We start from the raw sequence: 27059 nt of genomic DNA, 5'->3' as shown, positions 1-27059 counted from the left end.
GCAAAATCAACCAAAAAAAAAAAAAAATAAGGAAAATACAATTAAACTACAAAATGTGCAATGATGACTTTAAAAACCTTTGGAATATAAAAACAGAGAAGGGGAGGAGGATAAGAGAGCAGATGAGAGACACCTCCCTGAGTTAGCAAGAGTGTGTGGGGGGGACCCAGAAGTGGTTCACATTTTGACATATGAATGGCTTCCTCTTTCAAAGAGCAGAAGCAAAAGGGCTGATCCTCTTGAGAGCTTTCTTCTTAGAAGCCAAACTGTATTCTGAAAGTATGTACCTGGTGAAATAATTTGACTTCAGTGGATTCCATAGAAGGATATCACCTATTCCTTAACTCTACCTTTTTCTTATTGTGTCCTTCCTCCCAGGTGCATCAAACTGCAGTAAATAAATAGTGGAAGAAAGGGTCTTCATCTTTAGTTAACTCCTTGGCTAAAATGATAACAGTGGAACCTTGGTGGAATGATCTCACTCATCCTGAAATAGCAGAGGCTGCCCAAGCAAACCAAGATTGAAAAACCAAAGGGCACATCAACATAGAAAAAACAAAGGGCACATCAACATAATGTACATATTGTGGAGATTGTTGAAGGTCAGAACATGATCTTTTGCTTCTTAGTGACATATCATGCCAATATTTGTCAGCTCTTACTGAAGGCTAGGGCTCAAGCAGTGAACAACATGCATTGCTTGGCATTTGTTTTCTGTCCTCCTGCTTTGAATATCCTTTTGTTATAAGCACACAGGTTTGATGATTAAATAGTTGGGGTTAAAGCATTTTCATGCATCACTGTCCAAAACACATTTATAATGAATTATAAGGAGTCAGCCCAACGGACTACAATGAATCATTTTTTCAAAGTACCATTAAAGAATTAAATGAACATAAATGTTACATTTACTTTTTAAATTAAAAAAAAAAAGTGTTTGTCATCTGAAACAAATTATTTTCCCCTTTAGGGGAGATTTGTTCTTAAGGTTTCAAAAACCTTCAGAATATGAGTTCTGACCTGTCCTGGGCATAGCTCTTAACTTAAAAAGGATGCATACCATGATTATTTGTAATGGTCTTATCCAGATTTATGTGCGCAAGGACAACCTTTTAGTTGGATGACCATATATATATATAGACTTAAAGGACCATGTGGATTTTGTGGTGGTAACTCTATTCAAAAAAATGTAAATGTAGGTAAAACTACATCAGGGATCCATAGGTATGAAATTATATTTAAGCAGAAACTTTTGTGGTTTTTATATCTACTTTTAAAACAGAAACTTGAACAATGGTTAAGGACTGCTGAGGACAGTCACATTTGCTGAGAGGAGTTGACAGAAGATGGATATGATCGTGATTTATAGTGATATGTACCAGAGAATGGGGTTCACATCAATGAGCAAAGGTAGGCTCCTTGGCTTGAGTGATGGTTCATCAGGCAAAAGATATGTCTGAAGTTCACCCCCACCCCCCAGAATCCACATGATAGAAGAAGAGACCTACGATCTGTTTTCTGACTTCCACAGGTACACCATGTACCATGAAGTTTGTGAAACCAAACACATAGAAAACAGATGGATAGGTGATAGATAGATAGATAGATAGATAGATAGATAGATAGATAGATAGATAGATAGATATACAGTCAGCCAGAAAGACTGAGAGATAGATTGTAGAAAGCAGATAGTGAGATAGATGATAGATAGATAGATAGATAGATAGATAGATAGATAGATAGATAGATAGATAGATAGACAGACAGATTAGTAGATAGATATATGATAGGTATAGATAGATAGTAGATAGTAGATAAATAGTACACAGATAGATATATAGGTAGATTGATAGTAGATAGATGAGAGAGAAAGACAGACAGAGAAAGACAGACAGAGAGAGACAGACAGAGAGAGAGAGAGAGGCTTCTTCATATTATTCTTTCCATGTACATTTGAGGCATGAGTGGCTTCACTTGAATCCTGAGGTTTAAACGAAGCTTGCCAATTACAACTGGGTCTCCCAGCAAAGCAAATTCTTCCTAGCAGTCTTGGTGATGACCGTGGGCCTGCAGGTGATAAAACACAAAAGGAAAGCTTCTCACATCATTTTTTAACTTAAAGGCACATTGCTCTCCTAATTTAAACAAAATAGAAGACATTGCTCTAAATATCTTTAGATTATATGGCCTTGAGATCAGGATAAAATAGCAATCCACAATGATAGTTTCTACTTCTTCACTGATTTATTTTTCTCCTGATCCTGGCTGCCTATTTGAATTTGGGAAAACCTTATCTTACAAAGCTCGACTTCATTTTCTTGTACATCAGATCAGCTTTTCCTCAGAATCTGCATTTTCGTCAGCTGCTGTTACTTCACAGTGATGAATTTGTGGGCAAGTGGACAAGCACACAGGCTCCACTAGGAGAGAATACTTTAGCTCTATATTCCCAGAGAGTTTACTAGTAGGCATGCAAATGCTAACATCTCAGTTTTCCTTTTACCTAAGAACTGTACTACTCCCATTCTGACCATATAGTATCCAAAGTTCTTACAGCCCTTGTTGAAATTAGATACAGTTTTCACTAGCAAAAGGCACAGTAGGAGAACAGAGAGGGAAAGAAAAAGTAGACAGTCAAGCCAAATTTAAAAGAAAAAAAAAAACCTTCAAGGAGAAAATAAACCTAATATTTGTCCTGGCAAGGGTTGCATCATATACTGGCCTAATTGTATGAATTCATTAGGATCATGGTCCTTTCAATCAGGAAAGTTAGCTGATGACAGTGATCAGAACACTATCTAGAAATAATGTGTGATTAACATACATTCAGCCCAGAAAATAGTGGAGAATTATTCAAGTATGCATTAAGCTCTTAACCATAATCCGATAAGCAGTTTAAAATAATTTTTATGCAGAACTTGGATTTTACTTCCTCAGCAGAATTCGCCTTTTCTCCTAAGTGTGGGCTGCTAGGGAGTCATTTCTAAATTCTTATGCATGAGTAATCATGCCATATTCAGTAACATATTCCTCTTGTGAGTATGTGATCAACTACAATGCAATTGATGGCTTTCCTGATTCATTATCAGCAATTTGTGATCAATTTTACCACATGGTGACAGCCTGGAGTGGAAGCTGGTGCTAATGTGTTTGATGGTTTCATTTATGTGAAGCTTGCCAGCTAAGTAGAAAAGGACGTGTGCTGAAGACCACCCCTCCTCCATGGGTGAGGCACAGCAGCAGCCTCGCGGTGTTACTAAAGGGAAAATTGAAAAAGTTTCCAGGAGATTAAGCAGAAAGCTTACAACTTGCATAAGACTCTCAATTTTCCAGCAGCTCTGACAGGAGGATAAATCTTCAGCTATTTTAACTAAAGTGTAAGCAAAGCCAGTGTCTAACTAGGGTAAACAAAATTTATTATGATTCGGACACGGCAGTGGTGTTTACATCTTGGTTGACAAAATTGCCAATGTGTGAGACCCTTAGTTAAGAAAAATGTTGCTGCCGGCTTCTCATCTGTCAGCTAAAGGAGTGTGTGTGTGAGTGTGTGTGTTTTCTTGGGAGTTGTGGACAAAGCGATTTTGAACACTAGCCTTTGATATTATGCACATTTCAAGCTTGGGTCAGTGCTTAAGCACATGTGAAGCATCTCTGCATACTCTAGTTTGTACCTGCCTCCACTTTTAAATAAGATTTCATACAAAGCACAACTAACATATGCTGACTCTCCTCTCAAGGTGTGCTTTCTGGTATTGCTCACAATCCTTTAACTGAAAAGGGTTACCAATCTCTCTCTCTGTCACTTGGAGAAGTGGTTGAGAGGCAGGTTGGTGAGAATCTCATGTCTTCTAGCGATCCAGGCTGCCCTGGCCATCTGTCAGTGGGCGTCCCCTGAAGACTTGGAAGCTCTACTCAAAGTTGATGAAGCTGAGAGTTTGTTGGGTTGTTCAGTCCTCCCGGACCCTTCTGGTGTGCCATGTGCTGGCTACATGGGTGCCTGGAATTTCTTAATATTCTTTACACATTGCTTGTGTACCCTGACAAGACCTACTATCTCTGTGACAGGTTCTTGGGTAGGAATGGTCTAAAGCAGGAGTTTTCAACCTACGGGTTGAGACCTCTCTGTGGGTTAAATTACTCTTCCACACGGGTCACCAGGAAGCACAGATATTTACATTATATTTCCTAACAATAGCAAAATTAGAGTTATAAAGGAGCAACCAAAGTAGTTTTATGGTCATCATTTGATGAGACACAACATACCATGAAGACTGTGGTAAAGATTACAGTATTTAGAAAGGTCAAGAAGCACTTCTCTAAATGAATGGAACACAGTCTGGAGGATGTGGTAACTCCATGCTGACCATCACATAAGAATAGTTGGGAAATTTCCAAGCCTCTGCTCTGTTTGCACTGGTGGTGGCTGAGCACTTTTTTAGGTAAGTTTTATTTTATAACTATAAAAATATTAAATTCCAGCTGAGAATATTACTGTGGCAATTTCAAGAGAAAATAGGAAGTTGTCATTTTCTCTCCAGACTTTAGATCAGCGTCAGTGGCTGAATATTACCTCTCTTCTTTACAAGAGTCTTACTTAAATTTGGACACCAGGAAATCGAAGGTCAGCTAGACTAAACCTAAGCCTGGCTATAGAGTCTTGGGATCCCAAGCAAGTTAAGATTTTTATCTTAGATTAGAAGTTGTTAATATTTGCAGATAAGCAGAAGTGACTCTACCAAGCAAGTAGAGGGTGTATTGAAAGAGGAGAAAACGAAAACATTGTTAGTTATAATTGTACATGGGTACATAAGGCCATATTCATGCATGTGTGTAGCAGGCTTTGGTTTCATCTACACATGACTCACTAAGTTACCTCTCTTCTTTTCTACCTTCCCATTCGTTCAGTTTGTGCCTCAGCCAATTTTACATCTACTTTCAGTTTATCTGCTTACGCATGATTTTATATAACCTAAGAACTGAGACATATAAATGAGAGAAAAGATAATTTTATACTTCTGAAGCAGACCTAATTCAATTAATATGATTATGGCTGGTATGTCTGTTTTCCTTCCAACAACAAAACCTCATCCTTTTTTATGGCTGAAAAAATTTCCATTGTGTATATAAGCCCCGTTTTCCATAGAGAGTCTCCTGTTATGAAAAAGGGAGGTTACTTCTATGACATAGTTGTGCAAGCAGGGCTAGATCAAATGCTAATGTGGCAAAAGGACTTTTAAGAGTTATGTTATATGGGCAACAATCCCTCGCTTCCCCCACCCCAAACCTTCCCCATTTGTGAGAAACCAATTGCAGCTTTCGTATTGAACTAGCTTCCTTCTGGATTCTTCTATAATACACTATCAAAAATCTAGCTTATGTTCGCTAGCCAAGGTCAATCTCAGATATCTCCTTGATTAATGTGAAAACATATACACTAAAATCCAATAACTGCTGCCAGAACATTCATATTTATTAGAGATTTCTACAGAAGAGTCCATTTTCAATTTGAAAGCAACTGGTTTCATCTTAACTTTGATATTCTTCCTACACTGTCAATTTCACATGTACTTACTCTAAGTCTCTTATTTGGCTCTATCTGGTTATGAAGTTTAACAATATTCATCTCAAATAACTGTATGTGCTAGCAAAACATGTATTTATTTGGAATTAACTTATACTTGGCATTTTCTTTTTTCTTCGTTTCTTTCTCTTCCTTCCCTTCTTAATTCTTCCTTCCTTCTTTCCTTTCTTTCTTCCTTCCTTCCTTCCTTTCTTTCTTTCTTTCTTTCTTTCTTTCTTTCTTTCTTTCTTTCTTTCTTTCTTTCTTTCTTTCTTTTATTTCTTTGCATAACAATATCCTGCTTTATATTCTTGTCCTTTCTGGGTTTTCAATTCAAGTTGTGTTCATATCTTCACAGGCTATAGACTCATTGTTCTGATGGCTGCAATTATTTCTCAGTATTTTATGTACTAGTTATTCCAGAATTGTGGTTTCATTTTATTATGGAAATAAAAATTTCTCATTCAAATACCTTAAAAAATTTAATAGCTTCAGCCTATTCCCCTTAACGTCTTCATTCCATCAAAATTAGTGTCTCTTCTTGAAAGTCAAGATTATGAGAGCTTATGTGTTGGCATCTTCTTAAATTTAAATTGTCTGAAATGTTAGACTTATCTTTTACAAGTATTCATATTGTTCATTTCTTTAACTATTGACACAGAAATTTTAAACAACCATTGTCTCATCGTCATGTACAAGATTTGAAATTAACAACTTAAAAACATTAACCAAATTTCTTCTACTAGTTTGTCACTGATCATGAAATGTACACTTTCACTATCAATACTTGATAGTGAAACACATATTCATGTTCATACTCACACATACACATCCACTATTTTCTGCATATATATATATATATATATATATATATATTCAAGAGACTCCTCCAGAAGTAACTTGAAAGAGATTAGGCATTTGGAGGAATGTTATCAGGAGGTGGAGAGATAATCTTGTTTGTAAAAATTGATATTTCTGTGGTTTAACAGAAGAATGTGGAAGCAGAAGGCTGGGAGGATAGTGTATATATATATATATATATATATATGTATATATATATATATATATATACATATATATATATATTTGGTGGTGGTGGTGGGTTTTCTTAGAGACATGGTTTCTCTGTGTAGCCCTGGCTGTCCTGGAACTCACCCGGTAGACCAGGCTGACCTTAAACTCAGAAATCTGCCTGCCGCCTCTGATTCCCAAGTGCTGGGATTAAAGGTGTGCTCCACCACTGCCCGGCATCTGTATATATTTGTACAAACATCATAATGTAAATGTCTATTCATCTGGAAATTCATATATGCATCTGTAAAATCGTTACTTCACCATCTTGATCAAAGTCTGAGCCTTCTTCACACAATAAGTGTAAATACTTTTCTGAAGATTTTTGGCTAATGCCAGTTTTGGCATTAATATAAGCTACTAATTTTCAAAATGCAAACTTAAAATTTTAACCTTATTATCACTGTTAAGACACCTCAAATGCCTGAATACACATTTACTATTTACCATATTTGAATGTTCATTTTCCATTTCCTCTAATTAAGATAATTTAGCTTGAAGTTAAATAGCTGCTCTTAACTATCTACTGATAGTTTTTGATTGATAGATGGTTGGTGCCTCTGGAGAGTTATTTAAAGTACTCTTGTCAGTCATAGTAACCTTTTGTAAGTTTGAAAAAAATATCTCTGGTGGAATCTCAATAATTTGGAAATTTCTATTTCTTAGAATCAAATTAAATATGTTATACCCAGTAACTTTTAATTTTAGTATTGATATTATTAATTCTTTAAGTATATTGAATTGTGAGCAATTTCATATAGTGTAACTCATTCAGCTAAGGCAAACAGATGATTTATATTGTAACAAAATCTCTTTATTGTATGTATTCTATGTGCTAAAAGGAGTTAACTTCAAGGCACTACCTGGACAGTTAGATAGTATAGGCTATAAATTCTGGGCTAGTCACCTATATTCTGGCTGTTAGTCACATATATTCCTGTATACATTAGGAAGGCTAAACTGTAATCTGTAGGGAAATACAGGGGGAAAAACTTGTATTCTCCGAATGGAGAATGATATCAAATACAATACTTCCTGGCCAAATGTAGATTTGTTTAAAAAAAAAAATAAACCCTCTCTGTCCTCCCCACAAAAACAATCAAACAAACAAACAAAAACTACTGCTTTTGTGAAGACTGAAGATAAGTGGTTTTTCAAGGTATGTTGTCTCTAAGTCCAATAATTCATTAAGGTGAAGAATACACAAACTAACCTCATTTATTGAATAAAGCAACCTGAGAGCTGATACCAAACTCCAGTGTCTAGATAAGCTTTGGGCTGTCCTTGTATCTTTATTTTAGGAGTTACATGGAAAAAAAGCCTATGTCTCTAATCAGAACATTAAAAAGCCAATTTTTACCAGAGAAAATGTGGGTCATTTAGAAGGAAGGAAAAAAGAAAGAAAGAAAGATAGATAGGAAGGAAGGAAGGAAGGAAGGAAGGAAGGAAGGAAGGAAGGAAGGAAGGAAGGGAGAGAGAAAATGAGACAGAAAGAAAGAAAGATAGATAGGTAGATAGATAGATAGATAGATAGATAGATAGATAGATAGATAGATAGATAGAAAGAAAAGAAAGGAAGAGTAAAGAAAAGAAAATTTATTAAATCAAATCCAGTGATGGCAGGAACTTGAGTCAGGTTTTGTTCAATTTAACTTTGATAAGGAGGAATAAGTATTGGGCCTTTGTCAGGATATCTGACACACACCTGCTCAGGAGCTGGGGAAACCTTGGGAAAATCTCAAAGAAGATGGTGTCATTTTTCCAACATGTGTTGGACCAAATCATTCAGAGAAGAATTAGTAGTAAAGTGACTAACCAGGTTATTTGTCCATCTGTTTCTTCCCTGAAAAGGCAAAACAATCTAACCAAGACCCAAACATGGCCATCAGTCGAACATTTGTTGACCCCTGAATCCTGCTCTATTTGAAGACAGACAGAAGAGCATCATGCTAAACACAGTCACTGTGTAGCCTGTTCACACTGACACAAGAGTTCCCTATTCACAATTTTTCATGTGAATTTCTGAAGTACAATGAAAAAATAGTAGAAATAAAAATGCTATGTGTACTACCCTTAGAGACTGCTTCTCTGAATTATCCAGCAATACCTTGTTAGGTACTATTCCACAATATAAGGCTTCAATGCATGGCAAAAATTAAAAGCATGCATACATACATTATAATTAATCCATGCAACCAATTTGAATGGTGATTATGTTTGAGTCTTAGTTTGTTCTGGGGATCCTGATACTGCATATTTCTCGTTTTCTTTGTATATATTACATAAATAATGTATTTGTGAATAATGAAATGTACACTCATCTTGTATGTTAGACAACCAAAGCTTGGAGCGATGACATTTTAAATTAGATCTTCTAAGCACTAAGTGTCGGTGTCACAAGTCGAGCTATGCTCATTCCAAGATCACATATAGTATGCCTAATATTTAATCACTTATATTTCTGAGTTGTTCAATAATCTCCAAGTTCACTAGAGGTTGGTACATGGGTCACAGTCATTGCTTTGCGCTCCTTTCCCATTACCTACCACAGTATAAAATGCCTAATAAGCCTCTCTCATTAAATATTAGTATATTGGAGCATGTATATTCTTAGGAAAGAATTTCTTGAGCTTGAGCTTTCTTTATGAAAAAGTCCTTTTCCAGATGCTATGGTAGGTGCTATACTTGGAAGAACTTCTGATATCAATACTGCTGCAGGAAGATGGACAAAATAGTCATGAATTGGTCTCTTCCCTGGCATGGCTGATGGTCCTTAGTAAATTAGTTAACATTTCCGTATTAACTAATTAACTAAGCTAAATTAGACACACTTATAAGAGTTTGTCAGTTTCTTTGATCAAAGTTTGCTTGTTCTTCTTTGGATGTTATATCCTGAATTTTCAAAGCCGCTATAAAGACACAACTTCTAGTTTGCACCAAGTGCAAATCTAAAGACCCTCCAGAGGGAGGTATGATGGAAGTTACTATATGGAGTATATGCCTGAGGAGTTCACTTAGATCTACAGGCTCAAATTTTCTCTGAATTTCTGTCTCTAAAACATGGCCTGGTTCTTAGTTTAGGTACAATCACCCAAGAAATACCACAACCAGTTCAAGAGGAGGTTAAATAGTTCTTTCAGTTAATAATATAAAACTTTTTCCCTTAAGTATGGAAAGTTTTCCAAGCTCCTAAATAATATGCAAACATACAACCTAACATGTTTTCCTTGTTCATATATCTGTGCACTACATATGGACCTTGTGTTCACTGACATTAGGGAGCATGTGGTTCCAAGGAACTGAAGTTACACACAATTGTGAGCTGCCATGTAGGTGCTGGAAATAGAACCTAGGTCCTCTGAAAGAAGAACACATCTTTGCAACCACTAAACAAGCTCTAGCACTTAAGTTAATATATCTTTAATTAAACCATAGGAGAGAACTTGAACTCAACTCTGATGTCCTACAGGTAGATGCTTTTTCTGTACAAGGCAAACATGCTGACAGATCACACAGTGGATAAAAGAGCAGCAGACAGCGGAATACAGGTGATGTGTTGCAACTGCTGAGAAAATGTTCTTTGCTGTGGATATATTATGTCATAGAGTCTAGCTCCAGAGCCAGTGGCTTAGGACCCATAACAAAGAGACTCTAGCCTCTCACTGGTTGCAAGATTATTGCAAGAACCATGGTTTCCCTTTACTGCATTAACTAAAATAATATGTGGAAGTCATAAATGCATTAGGAATGGTACTGTCCTGAAAAATGTAGAGATGACTAAAATAAATAAAGTACAAGGAATTTAGCCTCTCTGCATCAGACATTCTATGTTGATGAAAATACAAAACACAAGCTAATTCAGGTAACAGCATTCAGACACTGTCCTAAATGTGTTACTATTTGTTAAGAAATATTGATAAGCTTATATTCATCTTATATGTACATGTGTTCCCATATAACCCTACACAGATTCATGTGACATATAACATATCTGTGATATATGTGATGGAGATACATGAAGTCAGATTGAAGGTCTTGTTTGATAACACAGCCAGGAAGTAGAAGAACCAAGATGGAAAACTGTATATTCCCCTCAAAGAACATGCATGGTATTGTCGTCACATTCTTTCCGCATTAGCTAACTTCTTGACCCTTCTTTACCTCAGTTTCTTTCTTTGTTAAAGAGCCAAGCTAGATTAATTTCAGCATGTCCCTTTCAGTTCAAATTCTCTTTGAAGAGAAATGTAATTCCCTTTAGCCATAACATTTCCTGTGAGGCAAGAAAAAACAAGTGTATTTATATCATCTATCAATTCTCTCTCCTGACTTTTATTAGTTTTTTTTTTTCCTGTATGCCTCGGCCTCCTGGGTCCAGCATCCCTGTCTTTCTGTCAACTTCTCAAGTAAAGTAATGTGTTTCATTACATTTTGGATGCCACACCAGCTTAATCCCATTGATAGAGGGCTATGCAATCAAGCTGACAGTTGGATGATGATTCGAATCGTCCCTGACTCATTACTTTGTGAAGGATTTGGCATGCCAATCAATGGGGAATGATGTGGCATGCCTTGAAGAATGACAGTAATCCATTTTCCACCAATTGACGTGATGAGTCTTTGACAGACTCACAAGCTATGGGGCCAAAGCCAAACACAATTTGGCACACACCTCCCAGCGCTGCCATTTTGCAGACCCTGAGGGTATTTGTCAAAGCTGTAGCCTTCTTGTCTTCCACACTCTTCAGCCCAGGGTCTCAGGAGGCAGGCAGCATTAATAGGCTTTTGCAAGTTAGTAATGCAGCAATGTCCATGACCCCACCTGGTGTACTAGGCTAAGGTGAGAAAGTAAAGAAATAAATTAGACTTCCTAATTGTACCCATCCATGCAGACACCCCTAAATTTATACACCCCAGCAAGAGCTGTCTTTCAAAGTCATCATTTGGGGAGTGCATCCATTTATTCTAATGAGGCTGTCAACCTTTAAAATGCATTTGCAATAACCTTTAAATTTTTTCTTCAGAACTAATATTTAAGCCATGCTATTTTCCTGTCTTGACATCAGAAACGTAGCCTCAGCTTGATCATGTTCCATATTAATCTAATTTTCACTTTGTCTATTTCTCTAAACAATTCACTCTGAAGTTATGTAGAATATTTTTAAGAAGTGCTGTGGCTTCCAGTGGAAATCCAGCAGAAGAACAGAAGTGTTGCTAGCGAATGATCTCTAGACTTAGGGTCTGGATGCCCAGGTTAACGGCTTTGGAAACATTCACATGACACATATGAAGGTAAACTTCATATATATATATATATATATATATATATATATATATATATATATATAATGTTAATGACAAACTTCTGAAATAAGATATTGAGTACCTTCAAATTTCCCTAATAATTTAAAAACTACACTCTCATATCACTTGGAAACACAACAGAAAGGAGAAGAGCTCTTCCCCAGAGCAGAGCACAGCAATTAGTTATCCAGTGCCAAATGGTGAGCCCTTGCAAAGATACATACAAGTAACATCATATGAACTTAACAGGTTATATTTAGGAATTTATAAGTATATACTAATATGCATGCAATAATAATTACTTACAAAAGGCCATGAGTTTGAAGGAGAGCAGGGATGGACATATGGCAAGATTTGAAAGACGAAATATCATAATTATATTATAATCTAAAGAAAATAAATTAAAAAATGAAAAGAAAGAGCTACTCTCTTCTCCCTTCTATGGCCTGCTTTGCAAAAATATTCCGGGGATGTGTATTCCTATCAGAAATCAATAGAACCTATATTTTTCTTCCTACATATCTAAAATATTCACACCAGGACAGCAATCTTTGGCTCTAGTTGTAGTTTGGAAGTGTTGCTTTTCGAACATGTTGAACAAAGAAAAAATTATTACCCATCCACAATTGAAAGATTCATTACAAAGGCAAACCAAACCATAACAAACCAAACCAGTTCACAAATCAGAGTACAATACCCTACACAACAGCTTAAAGAAACACTCACCATTTCTTAATCTGTGCCCATCCAGACTAGGATTTCAAATAAAGTTTTCATCATTTCCTCTTAAATATGAACAGTCAAAACCCAGCAATGTTTGAAAAACTATTAAAAGTAATAGACAAAGATCCAAAGAGTAGACAGAAAGAAAATGCTGAGGCACGGCTGAGACTGGGGTACAGTCAATGTTTTTTGACTCCATCTTAATTTCATTTCAGCTTAATATTGGACAATAGTTTGTGTTCCTTAAATTTTTTTGTAACTTATTAAGACTTGGTGGAAGCCGGGAGATGGTGGCACATGCCTTTAATCCCAGCACTTGGGAGGCAGAGGCAGGTGGATTTCTGAGTTCGAGGCCAGTCTGGTCTGCAGAGTGAGTTCAAGGCCAGCCTGGTCTTCAGCATGAGTTCCAGGACAGCCAGGGCTACACAGAGAAACCCTGTCTCAAACAAAAACAAAAAACAAAAACAAACAAACAAACAAAAAAACAAAAAACAACAATTTTTTATTGACTTTATTAAGACTTGATGGAATGCTCTAGATATTTTATAACATGTTGGTTATTCTGTGTGTACTTGAAAAATTAAGCCTGTTCAATAGAGCATTTTTCAAATGCCTCTTGGTTATGGGTTTAGTTGGCCCGTCATACAGTTTCTGGATCACATGTAGATTATAATTTTTTCTTACAGTTGCCCAGTATTTGTCAGATGTTCTTTGAAGCCATGTTTGCAACCACATATACATTTGGGATCACAACATATCTCCAGTGACTTAATTTTCTTGTATTTATAAAGGCTTCATATTTAGCAGTGGCTATATCCTTTACTATTATACAGCATTTTTGAATAGTAATGGGATTGTCAAGTTTCTTTTAAGTAATGTTGATATAGTATATCTTTTCTCATTATTTTTCATTTGTAACCTTTGTATAAGTTTCATTTTAAATGAACTTCTTTTAAGTAGCATAGAGATGGGTCTTTTTAAAAAGTTTTACAACACAATATTATGTTTCTGATTGCCAATGGAAGCACTTAGAATATTTTCATGTAATACGATTCTTAACTTTAATTTTGAACTTGACTGGTTTTACCTGTTTTCTGTTGTTTTGCCTTTATATTTGACTTCTTTCAAATTAACTGAATTTTAAAAATAGCCTTATTACTTATGTTGTTATCTTTGCTGACTTATTATATTTTTGCAGGTTTTTTGATGATTGCTTTAAAGGATATTGGATATAGTTTTAGATTATCACAGTCTCTCTTCCACTGCTTTTGCAACAACTCACAAAGAATAAGAAGATGCCAATATTCACTTTCTTCCTCAGGTTTGGTGCTTGTTTGTGTGATTTATTCGAGGTTGTAAACATTTCAGTATTGATCCCAAATCCATGGCTATTAATTTTATTTATCATATAATACTGTTATTTTCATGCATTCTGTAAACTGTCTTCTAAAGAGCTTTGAATAATGAGAAAGAAGCTTTATGAACTTCTACCTGTATCTTTTGATGCTATTCACCCTGTGTGTGGATTAGCACTTCTGGTTCCTGTGGTCTTCCTACCTGGTGAGCTCTTTAACATCCCTTAAGATAAAATATATTACCAGGGCATAAGTCTCTCAAGAAGAGCTACATTTGGTTAATTAGGATTCCATGAGAAGAAAGAGGGAAGCTGGAAGGGGTGGAGAGGTCCAACACACTGTTGGGGTTTTAGATTCAATGGGTCCCTCCAGTGACCATGGCTTTAGATGAAATAGTGCCAATGTCAGCGATAAGAATATTCAAGAAGCTTTTAGACATCAGGGGAAAATAAGACCCCTTAAAAACCTGATCCAGAATCAAAAAGTTGCAGGGGTAAATATTTCATCAGCAAGGTGAGAACAAAGAATAAGCTGGCCCTTAGAATAGAGACAAGCAGAGGGAAAAAAATCCCCAGGAAATGCTTGTTCCTTTGCAACCTTCTCTGGGAAGTTATTGATTAATATGCCCACTGAGAATTAGCAGACACAAATGAGAAAGGAAAGAAACATTAGAAGTGAAGATGTAGTACAAGAGAAAAACAGATGTGATCCGCAGTCTAGTGGTGAATGGCATCAGGAAAACGATGCCTCACTTCCCATAGCCGGAAAACTGGTCAGCCTGAAGGACTGAGAAAAACCCTGACGGAGATGAAACCTGAAGAATACCTAGAAGGTCTAATTGAGTTGGGGCTGGGAGATGAGGGTAGATTTCAATTTCCCTGGAAGAGTTCAGGTGAATTAGTGGAAGGTACATAGAACAGTAAATCATTGGAAATCCTGAGTCGAATATTAACTCATGAGTAAATACAAAAATTCTACCCCAGAGAGAGTGTACTCGTATACTAAGTGGATTTACCTGAGAGTATTATGTATTCAGCAAGCAATGCTGAATTGTAGCTTAATGGAAAAAAAAAGTAACAAAGGATGAGAGGCTGAGGGATGCAGACCTGTATGTCTGAGCATAGGCAGAACAGGTGAAAAAAATCCAGAGTCTCAGGAATTCAACCAGGAACAACAAAACTGGACCAAAAACTAGAAGAGGTACACATTATTCAAACACGCGGAAAGATTGAGATAGAATGAGGTATATACTTCTGGAAACAGAAACTTGGGCTTTAGGAATCACATACTCTTTTTCCTGGCTTATCAAACTTCGTACGAAGAAAAAAATATCTACAAATAAAAACTTTGAATTCTCAAGGATGGACATGAAACTCTAAATGGATAATTAAATTTTAGAGACTGAATATTTAATTCTAAAATCGTTATTCTCATCGATGATACAATAAAGAAAGCTTTAACTGTGACATGTTGAGGGTGTTTGCAAGTGTCTTATCTGCTGAAACTCTACAGCCCCTTGCCAGCTTGCTCATATTATTTTACTTTATATACCATTAAGTTACTGGGTTGTTTTCCCTCACTTACAAAATGTGTTGCTGCATAAACAATGTGCTACAGAAGATAAATAGGTAACTTCTGACATAGTGTCAAGGACTATGTGGGTAGGATTCTCAGGAGGCCTTTCTAATCCTATAGTAGAAACCTAAGCTTGGAAGCTAATTATCTTTAAAGTATTAGCTGCACTCATTATGTGAAATGAAAAGCTTCATAATGGCAATCTTTCTTCAGGTATATTATGTACTTTGGCCATATACACCCTAATAACTTCTACCCCCTCATACTAATACCTTTCTTCTGAAATAGTCTCCCTCCTACGTTCATGTCCTATATGTTCACACATACTGAAAACCTTTGGTTTCAGTCATCCATAAAGACTGTGCTAGTAGCTTAAAACCAGTTTGTTGTCTGTCTCTTTGCATGCTAAGAATCTGTCTATGTGTAAACCCCAGTAACATCTCTACACACTCCCTCAGCCCTGCTCTAGTTTAGCCCACATTATAGTTTTTGCTCCTTTGCTGGATTGTCTTGATTTAACTTAAAACTTTCTAAAAGTAGATTAAAAGGAAATACTTGTTAAGTGGCTAAGCAAAGCCACTCCTTTACTTTTCTTTTCCTCAAAATAAGACAGTGATGTAGATTTAGGAGGGCCAAGGTAAAAGTACCTGGTAATGTACAGCTATGAGAAGTGGGGTGACAGTGTAATGCCAGGGAAATGTTGGTGAACCTCAAAAGACCAGACAGAAGCTGATCTGATGCAATCACATCAGGGTCTTTATTTGAGTTAGCTCAGGCCCCTCAGGCCACCTCTGACCAGCAGAACAGTTTTGACGGAGAGGGTCCCTGAACATCTATTGGTGTGTCCACAACTCTCATTTGGAGTCAATTATAAAACATCATCTTTATAAAACATAGGAGAGGTCACTTGATGGTTGCTCACCTTAAACATGTTCTCTTCTGCAATGCAAATATAGGAGTGTCCTCCTATGTCATTATGATAAAATTCCTATGAAGAAGAAGAATTATGAATGACAGAAAAATCTACTACAATCTTTGCATAACCAGCTAACTAGGCAAAGATCTGTCACTTGTCAAATTTTAGAGATTTATTATTCCTCTTTTTCCCCCATATCCCGCCCCTTCCTTCTGAAGGTCTGCATTACAAAGTCTCATCTGGTGCTAGAATCTTCAAGGACAGGAGCTGCAAACTTCAATCCCTTTATTAAAAAATCTTGGTGTTGTATTTTAACTGAATTTCATTTCCTAGGGATGGAATTCTCAGACCGTTTTATTGCTTTGCTGATCTCTTGCATTATATTCTGTCTCCAAAAAAAAGGATCCGTGGCCCAAACTTGACTGCTTTCAAACACTTAGATACAGTGTCAGAGACAACTCAAGATGTCTGATTCTATATAAAAGATAATAAATGGGCACGAATAAATGACGAGGTTATAAACCCATCAGGATTCTAAGATATACTGGCCCTGAGTTTATTACCAAGATTTCATGTAATCAGCATGTGTATGGAGTCATGAAACTTCTAGTCTATTGAGAATTCGAATGTTATGTTGTTATGCCTGAGGCGTCATGAGATCACAAAATAACGTTATAGAAATGCTCACCATAGTATACATAAATATATCACCCATTGTCACTCTCCCATGTACAATCTGTCCACATTGCCAGCTTTCCTTCAGTAAGCCCATTTTCATCTCAATTCTTTTAATAAAACACCTCTTGCATTTTCTTTCTTTCTTGAAATAACTAACAGTTCTGTATTTCTTTAATCTCATCTGTCTGTCATCTATTTTATTCATATCTTCCATTAATGTTCTTCAAAAATGTTAAAACATTTATCACTTATAGGCCAAGCTGAAAATTTAAAATATCATCTAAAAACCTCTCCTCAAAAAGGAGACAGAGCTTCATCGTACTGTGTAGCTGTTCAGACTGCCATTATCTCCTCCCCTGGCATCATGCTCTGCCCACAGCTTCCATGACAGAAGTCACTTTACCCACATCCCCTATAAATAGTGGATACAACAATTTTATAACCAATGGGGTGACCTGACAAGTTGATTTTTTGTTTGTTTGCTTGCTTTGTCTGTTTTCTTTTCTTTATTTTTCAATCAGAAGACTGGCATATGGGTCCTGAGAAAGAGGAACAAGGATCCAAGGTGTCAAGTGAGGAGAGTTGGGTTAATTCCCACTGAGCACATGGAGCCCACTCTTATGACAATAGAACAAGAATTCTCGCACATCACTGCCCACAACTCACAAGATACTTTTGTTTCTTGACCATTCGTTCAATTGCTATCAGATGTACTCACTTGCCAAGTTCTTATGACTTTGCAGATGTAATTCACTTTAAATTATATTATTATTTTAATATAATCTGATTGGGTTAGTTTTGTCTAGATTCTAAATAACTTCAGGGCCCAGGCTGTACTGACAGCTTTCCGTTTGATGGCAGGTATGTATTTAAAAAGCCAGAATAACAGGAAATCATCTATGAAACATTCTTTCTCAGAGGATCAAGACCAGAACAAGACAGAACCTGTAAAAATATTAATGTGAAAAGGGAACTTTTCATGGGGTCCCTAGACAAAGAATGATAGCTAACTTACCATGCTCAGGGGAGGTTAGCCATGGATGATCACCTTAACTGGATGTCCAATGCAAATGCTATTCCCTAAAACCATATACACACAAATAAGAAAAGCTGATTCACCAGGATATTAATAGATATATTTGTGCATACACACATACACATATGTGTAATAATGATAAACAAGAAAAAGAAGCTATTAAGCTGAGTATTGGGGAAAACATAAAGAGTGGTTGGAGAGAGTATCCAGAGACATCTGGAGCGGGTAGTATGGCGAGCAGTATAGTCTCTTTCAATTAAAAGCATATGAATAATCAAAGAGGGGTATTGTTATGGACAGGATCCTGGCATTGAGATTAAAAGATCATGTATTTGGCAAGGCTGTGAAGTTTGGAAATAGTGTCAGAGGTGGTCAGCGCTTAGATGTACAGAGTGACTGAGAGAGGTAAAAGATCATATGCACATATCATGCACATGGCAAATTAGAGTTTTCAAATATTCTATCTTCACACCTATCTTTGTAAAGTAGAAAATAAAAATGTTAACTAATAGCAATAGCTGTCCTTAGAGCATGACCTAAGCCTTCTGAAGTACTCCAGACGTCTCCTTCCTCGATTGACAAGGCATAAAGAGCTGGCAATCTGATGGTCAATATGACCTTAGAGAAGCAGCCATTCTTCTGCCACATCCATAGTTAAGTGTTCATTACTTTGAATTACACCAGTATTCCACTTGAACGGTGTGGTACTTCAGATGTAGTTAATGCATTTTGGAATCATTCATACTCTGTTTTTAAGCTGGGTAAAAAGGTGCCAGGAACTGTGGGAATAATTAAGGAACCCTAATGGAGCAATTCCTAGGTCATTAGAAAATCTTCTGAGGATGGGCAACTGTGTGTTCATAATGAGAATGTGCTGCCTCTCCATTGCTCCCATTTTAGTTAGGGAGTGCGTGCTCTCTCTTGCTCACTGAACTTGTTATTTCCATAATTTCTGAGTATTTCTCTGTGAATATATTTCAATCTATGTTCCCAGTCAGATAAATCTTGGCTAAGACTGGCTGGCTGGAAAAATCGAGGGACCACCTCCTTCCTCTGGAGGCTATATCTTGATGGAAGTGGGAGGGACCACCTTGAGAAACAAGATCTGGGGACTCTAAGTTTGGAGATTTAAGATTCATTAGATCAGAGCTGATGTTCCTCTTGAGAAACTGGTAGCATGGAAAAGTAGGTGAGGGATGTTGGTGTATGTGAGACTCTTAGTGGACTGAACATAATTGTATGTTTTATTAGTCTTATGTGCTCTATGAGATCTTTGCATAAGCTTAGGCCTTTTCTGTGGCTGCATAAGTCTGGGTGAGTGGACAATGATCCCATAAGAATGAAAGGTACTCATTGCTGTTTTGTGTTACCTCAGCAGAGGAGCTTGACTGGTGTCTCCTCACCACTTTGATTATCAGCTTCTGTGACGTAGAACTATCCATGACAGCCACGACTCTTTCCACAAAACTGCGGATACTGTCCATTAGTTATGAAAGTTGATTTGTTACTGTATACAATGTATCTTACTTGATTTATATAACTTTTATGGATTATTCAGTCATGAATAAGTTCACTTGGTTACTATGCAGCTCCACACTTGTAGGAATATTTCTAACAGTGTTAGAATTAGTAACTCTAACAAATTAAATATAATAACATGGAATAATCAGCTATTACTGGTCCCACAAGGAAGGCAAGCAAAAGTTACAAACCACTATGTCATTTCTTAGGATGGACTTATGATGATGGATAAATAGAGATTTAAACTGGAGACATGCTGTCTAATGTGAGGTATCTGCTTTACCAGCCGGCATCTCAAGTGGAGGATGTAGTTCAGGAGTAAAAGAAGATGCTAAGCACATGTGAGGCTCTGGATTCAATCTCCAGGACTATATTAAATCAAGGCACTAACCTTGGAGGCCAGCACTCATGTGGTGTTCTGCTGAGTAAGTCAACCAACAATTTCACAGGTTCTAGATTCTATAACCACTAAGTACTTGATTCTTGTCAAGATTTCTTAGTGTGGAGCACTAAGAATACACAGAAGAGTAGAACATAGAAATTTCCCTTTGAGAATTTTAAATCTTGTTAGCTATGAGACCCTGTAAGACCTACTGCAGTAGAGTTAAGTTGCTCCTGTATCTTGATAGCCTTTTGACATATTCAAAGATAAAACTCTGTGCTACTTTTCCCGTCAGATTGAAAAGACATTTAACTGAGTAATTTCTTTCATTATTGCTAGTTGTTAATTACAGAGGACTATGTTACCCTGTAAGGTTTTCTGCCTGCATTAAAGTGATAACAAAAGGTGAGTCCACCCAGCCATTGCTCTCTTGATTCTGGTAAGGAGAGTATTTTCTTGTAATACCAGTTCAGGTAAGTAGTGGCTACAGGAACAAAGGTAGGAGAATTAGATATTTATCTAAGTGTGTGTGTGTGTGTGTGTGTGTGTGTGTGTGTGTGTGTGTGTGTATGTGTATGTGTGATGTATGTGTATCTATGTCTGAATGTCTGTTTGTGGGTATGTGTTTGGTGTCTGTTTGAGTGTGAATGTATGTGTGTTTTTTGTGAGAGAGAGGCTCTCTCTCTCTCTTTCTCTCTCTCTCTGTGTGTGTGTGTGTGTGTGTGTGTGTGTGTGTGTGTGTGTACATGCATGCATTTCTGTCTGCCTATCTATGTACCTGGGGTAGTAGGAAGGAATATTGGACTTTCAGAGTTCGAAGGTTACCTCAGAGACTGCCATGCCACAAACCACCATTTCAGGTGAAAAGAAAATACCACTAGCATTTCAGGTCACGGAAATATTTGCTCAAAGTAAAACATTTAAGTCTTCATATCATGACAATTATTGCCACTCTTGGTACAGCACAACTCAGCACCACTGCCAAGGGCTAGAGCTCTGCTCCGAACTCCTTTTCCTTTTCCAGGGTCCTCATCATCTGCTGCTCTGCTGGGATGCCACAGGAAGAAGCAAAGGAGTCCTAAAATCCATTCGACTCTCTGGATTCAATCTGCAGGTTAATCAAAAACATTTTTTATAGCACAATGAAGGGCTTAAGAACAGGGGAACATTAATATTTGTTTCCCGATGAGTGGACCCTGAGTGAATAAAGCTGCTTGCAATTGAACTATGGTACCCAGGTGTGGGGGATGCACTTTGCTTTGCTCCATCTTATTGCCATTAATCAGGCAGTGATGAGCACAGGCTGCCAGACACATCTCTCTGCCAGGGTACCCCAAGAGGCATGTCACCCCATCCCGGGCAAAGGGAGCAGCTTGCCCAAGTTCCTTATGTGACTGCAATATAGTTTTCATGATGCATTCTTAATAAAACAAAAGGTGGCCCTTTGACAAAAATATCATCTGGTTTTTATAATGTAAAATGCTGCAATTTTATCAGCATTTGCCCTGATTGGCTGTCATTAGCCCCTTGCCTTCTAATAAAATTTATGATAGTGTTCAGGAGTCCAATTTGACAGAAAGCGAGGTGATTGCGCCCTGCTTAGATATCTCTCTGGCATCTATTCCAACAATAATGCCGTAATTTTATGCATGAAATAGCACAATTGGCATAAATAGTTATAATACCGAGTGCTGTCTAAGGAAGCTGGCTGCTGGAAAATTAGAAAGCGCTTCACACTTTTGAAACAGGTAATTAGGATTTTTCTTCGTGCTCATACAAGGCAGGCTGGAGTTTCATTTTATGTTTCATGTTTCATTAAAATATAGGTGTTAAAAATAAATGTTGAATTTAAAGCTGCATATATTATGAAATTAAAAGCACAGTGCACAGTAGGAGTGCACATATACGATGGGTCCTTGGGGGTTTTATATTTAGTAGTGACAGGACTATTCTTTGAAATAGTTTGAACAGGTAGTGTGCCCTTGTTTCAAGCATCGTACTTTGAGAAAGATTGTTTATGACTAAGTGGCATTCAGTCATCAGGTCTTTGCCCAAGAACCTGTACACCACTTTCATACAAACTAACGGAATCTATCTCTTTATTTTAATTGGTAAGCAAGGGCAGGCTGAGGGTCATGTGGGATTCACAAAACTTTTGAACTTTATGTTGGGCTCAAAATTTCCATTTTGAACTTGGCTGCCTGCTCAGACCTAAGCCAACCTTTGATAGAACCTTTCTGATGCTCTGGAAGCTCACTGTGGTTTGGGGGAAGTGGCAAAAGGCTGTAATGACACGGTAGTACTAACCTCTGCTTACGACCCAGCTGATAGCAGGCTTTTAAGTTTTCTCAGAGGTGTCATTAAATGTGTTGCTCTGACTCACCTGACATGACACCATCAGAGCCATCAGCAGTAGTCCCTGATGCTGACCACTTCTGGGAAGGAAGCTCCTGGAGAACTGAGTGCACCACGTTGGATTCAGGCTGGGGGGCGGGGGGGAGGTTAAGGCACTAGAAAACAGGTTCCAACTTGTCATTTTGTGCCTCAGTTTTGTCGTCTGTAAGTGAGAACTGCAGCCTCACTTTCTCTGATGTTTAATATGGAGTACAGTTTCTAGAAGGTTGCTTGTAACCCTAACCAAGACCCATGGGCATGTGGGGCGAGGCGGGGGGGGGGGGCTGTTGGAAGGTACAGAGTCAACAACACAAAAGTCTTGGAGTCAGGCAAGTGGCAAAGGCAGACCTGTTTATCGCTGGAACTGAGCAAACATGTCTACACCACTCCCAGCATCTCATTGGCTCTCAGGTAGCCAGACATGGTGCTGTCTTTCTCATTGGCTCACTCCATTGCCTGATCCAGTGTCTGTGACCTCTAGCCATGCTGCCAGAGTCTAGGTTGGCCAGCAGAGGTGGCGCATGCACCAGCATTGTGGCTGGGCCACTTGGCTAAGTTCCTTCTACACTAGAGCAAGTGGAGAAGAGAGTGAAGAGGCATGGGATTCCACACATGCACAGTAAAAGGCTGTGTCTAGATGAAACTATAGCTTGACCAAACATTTGTTGGACTTTCTTGAGCAAATTGGTTCCACAATAGTATAGGCTCTTTTGGGGATCATTCAGCACTAAATCCTATATGTTGCTCGCACAGTTTTCCTTGAAGATGCTCTGTCAGTCCTAAAGAAAACTCAGCATTAAGCTTTAGCTTCAGAACCAAGATACCTCATCTCTTTCTCCAAGACTGATCTCCTGTCCTGAGATGTCAGCTGATCTCTGCTTTAAGAAAGCAGCCCTGTCAGCTTTTGTATCAACGAATGAAATAAATATGTCTCACTCACCCCTTCAACTTATACAGAAATGATAATTTAACTAGGTTAAGATAAAAGGAAAGCAGGCTTCAAGATGAAAGACCAGTAAACTTAACTGCTTTGTTAATATCTCACAATTGATTTCTGGGTAAGAAATAAATCAGGGAGGGGGTACTGAAGGAGGTAGGATAAAGAAAAAGTTAGATTTCATATGTGTATGTGTGTGTGTGTGTGTGTGTGTGTGTGTCTGTGTGTCTGTGTGTCTGTGTGTATGTGTAAGGACATTCAGACAAGACATGGACCTTGGAGTACATCAATCTTTGGTATAGGAAGAGTTATTGAGCAAGGTAGAGATTAGCTTCACATCATGCCACCACGAGACAGAAAGAAACACTGCCACATATAGAGCAGGATAAACACAGACATGTTCACTAAGCACACATAGCAAGCATGAGGGAAAGAAACTATAAAATTTAACCTCCTCCTTTTTGAGCCTGAGACAGACATGCAGTGATTGAAATTAGTGGACATATACAGGGCATGGAGGCAGACAACAAAAATGAACATAACAACTCCTCCCTCCCCCACACACACCATGATATCTAAGTCTGGGGAATAATCAGAATGCATAAACAAACTGAAGTTATCATATAATGAAATGCAATTCAAAATAAAAGGAATAGTCCCATCACAGAAAGTCATTGAAACTGATAAGAAAAAGATACATATTATACAATCCAACCCCAGGATACTCAAGGAAAGGTAAAATTACAGAGGCTAAAAATTTACTGGCTATTAGGGTTTGGAAAAAATTGAAGATATACAAAGAAGTAGACCAAACTCGAATATATGGTAGGAAAAATATTATTTATTCTATACATTTGGATAGTATATTCCAACATTATCACATTGAACTATGTCAGAACCCATAGAATGTACAGTGTAATGAGGAAACTTATGTTAACTGTGTGTTGACGTTAATACCAATATAAATGAGGCACATTGATGTATGTTCTTAACTGGAGGAGAAAGGCAAAGTAGAGACTGGGAGAACTTTTTGTGTTCTGTTCAATTACAACCTAAAGCCTAAAGAGCTAAAATAAATGTGTATTATTTTATAACAAATGTAAAGCAGATCAATTCAATAGTATGCAATAAAATGTTTCTTAGAATTTTGTGTTGATGAATGCAAGGCATGTCATGAGTTAGAAAAATAATATAAGTATTAAGTCTCAAATGGAAAGTTGCTCTAGAAAGAGCAACTTCCTTCATTATGACGTGGCAAAATGACTCTGTGTCTAATAGACAATTATGAAGCAGGAAAGAAAGTCATCATTGCTATTAGTCACACTGGAGAGAGATGCTGTCTCTAACTATGTTGCCTGCCATTAGATCTCCTTCCCCTGCTTAGACCTCAGTGGAAGAGAATGAGCTTAATCCTCATGGTACTAGATGTCCCAGGGTAAGGTAGTACCCAAGGTTGGCGGTGGGGTTCCTTTTTCTAAGGAGAAGGGAAGGGGGTAGTGGAGTAACAGATTTGTAAGGGGGTTCTGGGAGGATGGGGCTGCAATTAGATGTAAAGAGAATAATAAACTATTGAAAAAACTAAATAAATGGTATAGATTGTAAAAAAGTAAATAGTTTATGAGCCAGTGCAATGGATCAGCTTTGGTGCATAGGCTAGCATTATGAGCTAAATACCTTGAAGTAGATGCACATAATAATAATAATAATAATAATAATAATAATAATAATAATAATAATAATAAATCAAATTCTAAAATAAAAAGCCAAAATTTTGGTTTAATTGGAATGTCTGGTAGCTTCTTTGCACAGTTTACAAACTCATGAAGGAAAAAAAATCATATTCTCACAATAATAATAAATTGTTACAGAATATAGGTTTTTGAGATAAGAAGATAATGTCATGGATGATTGCTTTAGATACTTCAAATCTAGGAAGTTACTGCTCACTCACATGTGAGGTACAGGGCACAGTACTTACAGAAGGAGACAGTTTTCAGTAGCCAGATATCATACTAACATTGGTTCATTCTTAGCATTAGGAATGTGGGTTTTGTTCTGAAGAAGAGGAAGCAGCCACCAGGTAAAGATGCTGACACAGGTATGAATCAGAAGCCATTGTTAGACAGTTCCAGAGAACAAGAAAACATAGAGTGATCTCTATCGATGGTTTAATAGACATATTCCTTACTCTTTCCACAGCACACAGTTTCTGTGTGTTATAAACTGAACACAATAATGGCTTCAATGCTGTGATGCAAATATGAAGTACAGTAAAATGCATGGAAATCATTTGCAGGAAACTATTCCTGCTTATATCTTCCCCTCACTCATCAATCCAATTAAGTTTTGGAGAAGCAGTCATGGCCTATATATTTGATTGATGCGTGACGGGGGAGAAGTTGGGTAAATCATGTCAAGAAGCATTCAACAGAATGGCAGGAACATGGGTAAGATGCTACAAACCTTGAGCTTCTAGTAAAGGTGTTTCCAGATCAATACAATGACTTACAGGACTGAATTACTACTAAATACAGTTAAGTACTAAAATTTAACTGGTAGAGTTATTTAGAATTTTGAGTTATAGAACTGAATTATACTAAAATTTAACTAATAAAATTGATCAGCACTAGGCAGAAACTGATCATTCACCATTCATTGGGAAAACCAATAAACATTCCCAAGGAATGTTATTATATACAGTTGAACACATGGTGAAGGAGATAGAAAAAAACTTGCTAATAAGGTTTTTGAATAGGAAGGGATAAGAAAAAATAAATATATAACATTGTGGGGGGTTCTGATGAAAATTAAGGAGGAAATTCAAGAAAGACCCTATAGTTGTGAGCTTGCTAAATCATAGGAGCATTTAGGAAAACTAGGAATAAATAAGTTTAAGTTAGTGTGTGGAGCTGTAAAAATGGTCTCTGGAGTTCAGCATTTAGCTTATGATTCATTAACTATTAACTCTAAAATTGAAGTAGACAGCCTGTGTTGGAAAATTACATGTGAATTTATTGATTAACTGCTTGAATAGTGACATTAAGAAACACTTTAAGACAGAAAGTAATTATAGAAAACAGAAGGGTAGGAGAAAAAGGAAAAGGAAAAGTTATAAGGAGGAAAGGAGATGAAAACACCAAGAGTTTGCAAGGAGGGGAGGGGACAGCCATGGCACCTGGGAAATAGGGAGTGGCATAAGAGTGCAGAGAGAAGGTTTCCCAAGAGTCAAGTAAATAGAAATTCAGTTACTAGGAAGATGATAAGAGACTCAGTGCTGCAATGTAGTAGAGAAAGGTCAGCACTGAGAACTAAATAAAAGATTCTGAAATACAGGACTTCACTTCTGGGTCACAAGAACAATGCAATACCACTGAAAATATAGGTTAAAAGCTAGATTGAAATAATTTCAAAAACACCATAGAGGCCTAACATTTTTTTCTTTCTTCTGCTTGATTCTTTCCCATTATAAAGGTTTACTTTTGAGGTTTCTAGTACGGATACTGAGTTTTTCAATTCCACTTTTATTTCAACCTGCATCCTCTTTATTGTTTTTCCTTATTGAACTTTGTTCACAAGACTTGAATGATCTTTGTCATGTTCAAAATACTTA

Source organism: Mastomys coucha, unplaced genomic scaffold (genome assembly GCF_008632895.1).
Source record: "Mastomys coucha isolate ucsf_1 unplaced genomic scaffold, UCSF_Mcou_1 pScaffold13, whole genome shotgun sequence".
In the NCBI taxonomy this organism is placed as follows: Eukaryota; Metazoa; Chordata; class Mammalia; order Rodentia; family Muridae; genus Mastomys; species Mastomys coucha.
The sequence above is the reverse complement of the archived record's forward strand: the minus strand, read 5'-3'. Positions refer to the sequence as shown.